The 9,389-nt window shown below is 30.1% G+C and overlaps 1 long non-coding RNA gene across 1 annotated transcript in view; it reads left to right on the top strand.

The window, feature by feature from the left end:
* Positions 1 to 4,249: 4,249 nt before the first annotated feature.
* LOC129984668 (uncharacterized) overlaps positions 4,250 to 9,389 on the top strand; it is a 67,761-nt gene continuing 62,621 nt past the window's right edge. The window contains exon 1 of the long non-coding RNA XR_008785516.1: positions 4,250 to 4,352. This is a non-coding gene — a long non-coding RNA (uncharacterized LOC129984668). The remainder of the gene's footprint in view (positions 4,353 to 9,389) is intronic.

Genomic DNA, 9,389 nt, shown 5'->3' with positions numbered 1-9,389 from the left:
ACTTTTTTTAAATTTTACTAAAAACAATGATACAACTTTTTTTAAATCTAAATATAATGAGCGAGTGAAAAAAAATCATATCAGTCCCCTGACTCTAGCCAATAATAACCATTAAAAGATAATATAAATCAAATTATACTTTGTGCGCCATTTCATCTCATTGTCACTGATTCTCTTTCCAAACAATATCTGCATCTCCATTTCCGTTAAATGCCGCCTTAAGGTAACCGTTTATTATTTGCATTATGCATTTATAATTTTTTTTACTTCTTATTAAATTTTATATTAAAAATATTATATATATATTCCTTAAAAGTGAATTTCCAATAATATTTTGGAATATCGATAATTACATTATTTCATATAGAAGTAATTGCCACTGTTCTCAGCTGTTTTTAATTTTATCGATTTTTTATGGCAAACAATCGACAAATGTTGTAATATGTAATATCTAACAATTTTTGATTTATTTTTTAAGAAAACATTAAGAAACTGATGCGGGAAATCCTTATAAATGCACGGTTCTTTTTAATACTTTTACAGATCAACTGGGAAAAATTCTGCATTAATTAAAAAACTGCGATATATTAAAATTTGAAAAAATTCATTGAGAATACTTTCAAACCCTAGTAAATCTCCCTTGACACGCCTGGTTCGTGCTCAATGAGATGGAAATGGGCCGTTGGAATTACACTGTCCTGGAGTAATGCTCGACGATCCGCCGTCTCGATTACACCCTACATCCCCAGCAATAATGAATACGGGGGGGGGGGACAAGACACCGCATCACAAAGGGCTTAATAATGGGAAGCAATTAACCTCGTCATTAATTTTGTATCCGCTCCTCGCCGCTTTAAAAGGGCTTTCTTCGCGCTTCCAATTAATTATCGACACCTTTTTCCCGGACTCAAAGTCTTAAAAAAGATTGTTTTCCTGCCTATGTGGGGGAAAAAAATTAGCTCTGAGAGCGAAACAATGTTTTATGAGGTAATAGCCCATTATACAATGGATGATGACTTCGTTTTAAGCATTTATTACGCTGCTGGAGCGTTTTATGATAGGCTTGCTTTGGAGGCAATCTCTATGATATGAGGCATTGGACTCTTATTTTTAAGAGGGTTTATTGAATTAAAGAAGAGGATCTGTGTAGTGCTTGAGTCTTCTTTGTTTTCGACAGGTTTTCTTTGTTGTACCTTTGTTTGATTTTATTATTATTGTTATTATGCATTTTAGTATATGAAATATGCGGAGAAAGAATCTTGTATTTCAAATCAAAATTTGACGAACTACACGTTTCAGAATACCTGAATTCGAAAACAATATTTTCAGATTTATGTTAAGCTTAAGTAAATATGATTACTCAAAGGCTCTTTAAACTAAAAGAAGGAGATTTAGTATATACTGATTGTTCTAGACATTAGATTGCTATCCGATAACTGGAAATGAAAAGAAGTTCGGAATATTGGTTTAACATCTATAAAATCGTATCAAATTTGGAACATATGCATAGACGGGTTGACCGTCTGTCTCTTGTATAGAAATGTGATAATTTATAATGCTGTAATTTATAAAAATGAAATTTAATGTATGATCTTGTAACTATAACTGTAGTTCTGTTCAAACTTTTAGTTTCAATCGGCCTAAAAAAGACTTCCAAGATAGATATAAGATTTACTGGTAGTTGTGTATTTACTGTGTACGTCAGAGATTAATCGCTAAGGATATAACGGTATATTCATTAAAACGCTAATTTCATGCCACAGAGTGATTTTTCAAAACGCCGTATGCTAATGATATATATTCAATACACAAGAAACGGTTCTCTATAGTATACTAAGAAATGTACAATTCTCATGTGTGAAAATGAAACTCTGAGAACGTTTGTTTTTGAATGATCTATCAAGGGTATGACGCAGATTAATACCACAAATATATATTTTAAAAAATCGAATGATAATGATATGCATCTAATACTCGAGAATCTGTTTTCTATAAGTTGTCATCTGTGAAAATAAAACTGCCATGGCCTTGTCCAAGGTTCCAGATTGCATACAAGGGAAGGGGAATAACTTCTTTATTAGAAAGTATGCAAAGAAGTTTCTTCCTATGCGGAGACCATTTCTGTTGATTTTTTCCTTTTTGCACCTATTGATGAGGCCAACAAAGCCTTATTCGATACATTTGTTAGGAAGGGCAACAATTAATCGTCTGATGATTGTCTGCATAGATGACCTAATTTTATTAACGCCAGATGTTTTACATACGTTTAATCCTATTTATTTGCTTCTGATTTAGATGAGACATTTTCAAAAATAAATGTCTCTCCTAAGATTAGAGACTTTTTTAATATTCTCCCATCCACGTGAAAATGAAGAACTAGTGTATCGGTGTTGCAACTTAAAGGTAGGAGTATTTTCAGATCATTTTTATCATCTGCCACAGTTGATTACTTAATAGATTTCACAGATTACGTTTAAAATCTTTTCTTTGTGATCTATCTATGTAGATCACTGTGTCGCTGGGATTTGGATGTGCAAGAGGTTGCACCATTTGTCTTTGACAGAGAAATTACGTGTGTTGTTTGCCAACACCAATTCGGTATTAGACTTAAAACTGCATTTGCTTAGAGCTAAATATAACGTACTCATTTTTATACCTTGATTAGATGTTCTGCCATGTTGTGTGGGAGAGAGTTCAGGAGATTCGATAGATATACCTGTTTTAAGTAATATCTATAGGACAGACTGGATGTTATTGGATAAAAAAAGTCATGAAGAAGGGTTACTCTTAGGTCGAATCAAGTTCAGAAATTAAAGTCAACTACTTTGAAAATCTGGAGACATACATCTGAATAGATGAACATCATCAGAGTAGTACATACATACACAGTAGTACTGAATAGATGAATCACGCACATGATCTTTTTAGTGGCTACTCTTCTCAACAGCTTTTGAACTGTAAATGGTTTGAAGATCTGAAATGGCTTCCAAACGATTTTAAAATGCAACCGGCACCTAATTTACATTGTGAGATGAATGATCTCAACTGCAAAAGAAAGAACATAAAATTATGCAATGTTAATGTTACAGATAATGAGGTTCCATTATATTGAACAAGTTCTTCAATAGCTCCTCTATTATCCGTGCGATGGCTTGGGTTATGATTAGATAATTGTTCTAATATGATCCCTTCTTAATATTAAAACAAGTCCTTCAATAACCACTCTATTATTCAAGTGATGGCTTGGGTTATGGTTAGGTAATTGCTGTAATGAGATTTCTTAATATTCATGAAGTCCTTCAATAACCAACCCAATATTCGGGTGATGGCTTGGGTTATGACTAGATAACTGCTGTTATAGGATTCCTTAATGTTCAAGCAAAACCTTCAATAATCACTCTAACATCCGAGTGATGCTTGGGTCATGATTAGATAATTGCTGTAAATGGATTCAGAATGAAAATTTAGAAAATTTTAAAGTTTTCAACAACTAAAATTGAAATAGCTGAGGACATAATGATATTTTCCCTCCTTAAACAATATCCTAATTTTATACACAATTAAAGATAGTAAGAGCTTATGGAAAGTTGAAACCAGAATCACTGAGCAGGAAAATTACCTCAATTTTTTGTTCCATATTTTATTTTCAAATTACTAACTGAAAGGTTAATTGAATACTTGCATACGAAAAATTATCTCACGAATAGGCGAATTCTACTTTTAGTTATTAATACTTCATCCTGCTCCAAGGGATAAAAGGAATACAGGAATAAAATCTACTGAGGTTGAAGGACCTAAAAATGTTCCATTAGATTCTGAAATCCATGATGGTGTTTCTTGAATTCCTCTGATGATGCGTCTCTAATTATTACAATGTCTGTAGTTATTCCTGTTATTGATGTAGCTAAGATATAAAGATATGGATGAGCTATTGCAAGCCGAAAAGACTGAATCTGATTAAACTCAAAAAATGGGAATGGATGTTGTGCTTCAATCCAATGATTCATCATCCACCATGCCATTGTGATTCCTCCTGTAGTTTGAAAAAATAAGCAATTCGTTTCCTAATAGGGAAGGTTTAACCGTAACTTGTCCGAGTTTTGTTCAGTGTCATTAATTTTCTTTCTTGTGATAGTATATTTGTGAAGATTTTGTATAAAAATGCTGTTTTATGGAAAACTTGTTGGATTTATTGGAACTTTTAGTGATTTTTCTTTTCCTTAGAATCTAGTAATAATAACTGGTTCAATAAGCCAGTTTTTATTTGAATATTTTTAAAACGAAGAAAAGACATTTATTCCACATATTGTTTCATCACCATAAATATTATCTGTATGCAATTTTCTAACCAGGTATGTTAAATTTCAATTAGCTACTTAATTTTGTATTTAAATTTTTATTATGAAAATTTTTGAATATTTAACATCGTCTTCAAACATTGAAGTTATTGTTATTATTGTCGATTGTTTAATTATTGCCGATCTCTAGGTAAAAATCAAATGTGTAATACTTTTATTATAATGAAATGATCCTAAAAAACTTGATAAATCGCCTATGTAATTAAGAATTGTTTCAGCCAGAATATAAAAATTCCTTCTTTTAATAAGAACTGATAATTTCATTGACTTAAAATGCGTTTACGGTAACCGCATCTCACCAATCAGTAAGTTAAAAAAATGGGTTATACAACATATTTCATTATCAGTAAGAATTGAGGTTTTGAAGAAGAAATGAAGGAAATAAGTTATTTATAACTTGGAAAATTATGCATATATTAATAACAAATCTGAACAGTGCTTTATTACTTTTCTGAGAATTCGCTGAGGGGGAACGTAGAAAAAATCTTAATTTTGCTATTGACAGGTTGTGATTTGTTTAATATACAGTCTCCATATGATCCCTGAACTAGGTCCTTTAATTCAGAGTTTCGAACAACAAAATTAATTATATCTCAAGAGCTATGCAAATTTCAAAATGAAATTTGATAACATACATAGAAAGACCTGTTGGATGGGAATTTTGAAATAATCTCGGTTTCTGTAAAAGAAAAAAAAATCAAAATAGTAGTTAATTAACTTGGTTAATAATTGTGCCGATTGGAACAAACTTGTTTCCTCGAGTCATTTTCATCCGCACCAATTTTGTGAAGATGCAATGGTAAATAACATAATTACTAAAGTGATCCATTATTTTTTTATAACTACCAATGCAACTCTGCAATTCTAGCCTATACCATTTCATCAAATCTTGAAATAATGAGGTTCTTTCTGAATAGAATGTATCTTTAGAGGAAATGAAATTGAAGATCTAGTTATAAATTTACAAGCTCCAGTCCGATTTCTTATATAACATTTTAATCAAAATGCATATAATATGCTCTCGAATTCGATCTCGGAAGTTTGAAATATGTTACGAGGATTAAATTTATGACTACAAATAACTCTCATTATCTCAAACCTACATTCTTACAAGTTATGAATAAATTAAAATGATATAAATCTACATTGATAGTCATAAATAGTTTGAATCTTAATTATTTTACTGGACAAATAAATAAACTGATATTCCACCTTCGAAGATCGAGCTTTAAATCACCCCAGTCAAGCACGGCCTCTGCTATTAAATCTGGAAAAATGTATCTAGTTTTTCTTAAAATGTGATATTGAAATATACTGCTTTGTTATATATATTGATAGTTTGTTATGATTAATGGTTGATAAAATTTAATTTTAAATGATTTGTATAGCTGTCTTTCTTAATGTTATCTTCGATTGGGTTAAGCTTTTAAGCTTCAAATTTTGCACTTCGAAGTTTGATACAAAGGGAAAACGTATGTATCAAACTTTGAATTAAGACATACTGTCTTAAAAATGTTACACCACTCAGTTCAATATGTAAAGCAACTCCTTGCTTTTCACTCATCTCATCCAAAATGTGAAATTTAATTTGCTAAAAACGGAAATGATTAACTTCAACTTAGCAGAATCTTTCTTTTGGAAATTAAATATTTTTTTTATAATTCAAAATAAAATAGCATCGTTCAGTAATTGAAATTTTATTAGTATTAAAGAATACTTTATATACTTTGTGTTATCTCAGAGTATTATTCAAGAAAAAGAATATCAGATTAAAAAATCGGTGAACTAGAATAAAAAAAAATTAAACAATAAAAACATTTTCACAGCCATTTATTTTCTCAAAGTGTTTAAAAATTGACACATATAAAACTCGAATCATTGCCTACTCTTGAAGTTAAATCTTAATTATAATAAATAAGATTCATTATAATCTTATTTATAAATGCAGAAAATTTTCAAAAGTATGGTAAAAGCATATTTTAAGGTAGGTAACAAATTGAAAAGCCATTTTTTTTCAAAAGTATGAAATGTTTCTTTTTATTCAATATTTCTTTCTGATTTTTATTCTTCAAAAATCGTTTGAATTTTACTTTCAAAGCTTATTTATTGGAAAGTAATATTTGTTGACTTTTATATTTGCATAATACAAGTTTCTGTGTTATTTTACATCTTTAAATGCGTTCCCCCCCCCTTAATTTTAATAAATTTTTGTAAAATATGCTAAAAATATTTTTTAAATTAAAGTATGTAAAAAACGGTACTTAAATAAAATTACATCTTTGAAAAGAAATTTATTAACAAATTTTCTTCTCTTTATAGTCTTGATACAAAAAACAATGTCGGCCTTCTTCTCTCAGATACGGCAGAATATCATTATTTTAGGAAAATCAATTTAAGCCGATCTTTAGGAAAATCTCGTTAATTTAGGCCGGTCTAATTTATGAGAAAATGATCGCCGATGCCTTGTGATAAAGTCTTGGTTTCGGAACCGGAGGGTTTTAGGTTCGAGACCCGATTACACCGAAGAACCGTCGTGTAAGGGGTCTAGTGCACGTTCAATCGGTCTTGGCTAAATGTCCTCCGGCTGGTGTGATGTGAAAGTTTGGAGAGGGGGTGCCAACTTGCATGTCGTTCTTGTCACCTGACCGTGGTTCAAAATTGCGAGATCTTTCCCAAAATAGTCCTAGTGTTGCTTTGAAAAAACGGGACGTTAATATAACTAAACTAACTTAACCCTCTAAACAGCCATTTTTTTCTAGTCATATTATGTTAAAATATTTTTAAGCTTCAAATTAGAATGAGAAAAGGGATTCATTTAGCTTATTAGATAAATTTAATTTGTTTAATTAATTAATTTGGTTCATTAATAATTAAGTAACAAATCAAGACACATCATTTTGTCTGAGATAAAGAACTGAAGCATCTAATTTTCTGATTTACTAAAAAAATTTGTCAGAACTTATGCCAACCTACATAATTTCATACAAAGATTGATAAATTTGGTGGGAAGCATACTTCCCACGGCCTTAGAAAGGGTTAAGAGAATTGAGGATCTGATTGACGCATCTTCTTTGATGTTCGATGATATTGTCCAAAACGTAGCGTTTTCATTTGTCCGTAAGTGACAACTTTTCATATCTCACTCGGTTTTAGTCGTGAAAAATATTATTTTTATTTAAACAATTAGTGTCATATTTTTTTTTTTTTTTACTAAATGATTCATAGAGCCAATGATCTGTATAAAAATGTAATATTCGTGATTCATCAGAAAATCTATTTAAACGACATAAAATATAATTAATTACTTCAACTAGGACATTTTTCCTACTAGATATTTATGTCTGTAGCTAGCGTTTTTGAAATCAGGTGAAGATATCCGTTTGAAAGAACATTCTGTTTAAATATATGCATTTATAACCCATGTCTGTCTTAAATAATAGATAATTATTGAAATAATAATACAAATGCAGGACATTCTTGCACGTTTTTTTAAAAGATAAATTTGACATAATTTTATTTCATATAGACAGATGCTAAATAACACGTTTGTAAGTTTAGTTTGTACTGAGAATTAACTGAACTTTTTTAGATTTTATCAACATGAGGGCTTGACGTTAATAAAAGAATTTTCCCTTGCACTCAAAATGTACTCATACAGGTTTTTTTTTATTTTATATGAAATATACTATCAGACAGCATTTTTAATTTTTACTCATTTAAAATATTAAAAAATATTTTTCTGGGTTTTAAAACGAATTAAAAAGGATTTTACGCCATCTTAATTATATTTTTATGTTGTAATATTTTCTTATACTATCGCTTAAAAATGCAAATATCCTGCTTAGTTTACAATTAATTAAAATATCATAAACTCCTTTCTAGACGCGCATTACATTCTCCAAAGTGTATATATGTATGTATGTATGTATATATATGATGTGCGTGTGTCCGCGAAGTTTGGTAACTTTAAATCAATCGGTCTAGACTGTAGTGCGCCAACGCACACATACACATTCATCTTTAGCACAGAGATGTCAGTTCAAAACACTAAATCTATTAAAAGGCGTCAAACTATCATTTTACTTCAGTTTAGCTACATGTCACAATTAGAAATTAAAACTTTTTTTAAGATTAATGCCTGAGAATTCGAGTCAGACTATCCCGAAGACGTTTAATTTATGTAAATCTATTTTAAACTAAGTCTCTTGAAGAGTCTTGAAATAGTTTTATGGAGATTTGGTTTATAAGTAAGTGTGTATTTCCATAGCTGTCTGAGTTTAAATCATTTGAGCGTACTCTTCTAAAGAAAATATTAATTTATCCGATAATTTAATATAGGATATTATAGAATGACATTCTTGCTTTCTTGTGTACGAATTATCCCAAGTAGCACAGCAAGTTATACAATGCTATATGATAATATATTATCCTATATTAAACGATATTAAAAAATATTGCAAACATTGTTTAATTTCATTTAATATTCTGCAATATTTGCATGCCACTTAGGATACAAACCAAAAATATTTTAATCAATAAGAATTCCATATCTAGATTTGATTAATAATTCGAAAAAAATTCTTTCGTAAATATGTATATATATGCCTATCTAAAAGTCGGTAGTTCAAACTGGGGGAGCTAAGAGGATAGAATTTAGTATTTAGCAGTCATGCAATTAATATTTGGTATCGAGTTTTCATACAAAAGGTATAGAATTATATCAGATGTTGTTTGAAATACGTCCAAGAGTTCATAAGTGAGCTTTGATGATACAAATGGATATATAACTCATAAAAGAAACAATTTAGATAGATAAAATTTGGTACTTTATTTTATCATAAAAATTGTATATTTACATCAAATTTGTCTACTGATTGACTGTATGTCCATTTACTAAGTCGGTGGTAAATGAAAAAAAATTATATAATAAGAAAAAGAAAGGTGATGTATGGTCAAAATGGGCCACGGTGGTCTGGCGATAAGGTCTTGGCTTCGGAACCGGGAGGGTTTGAGGTTCGCGACCCAATTCCA

This window comes from Argiope bruennichi, chromosome 9, assembly GCF_947563725.1.
Source record: "Argiope bruennichi chromosome 9, qqArgBrue1.1, whole genome shotgun sequence".
NCBI classification, from domain to species: domain Eukaryota; kingdom Metazoa; phylum Arthropoda; class Arachnida; order Araneae; family Araneidae; genus Argiope; species Argiope bruennichi.
Note: the sequence above shows the minus strand (reverse complement) of the source record. Positions and strands in the feature narration are given on the sequence as shown.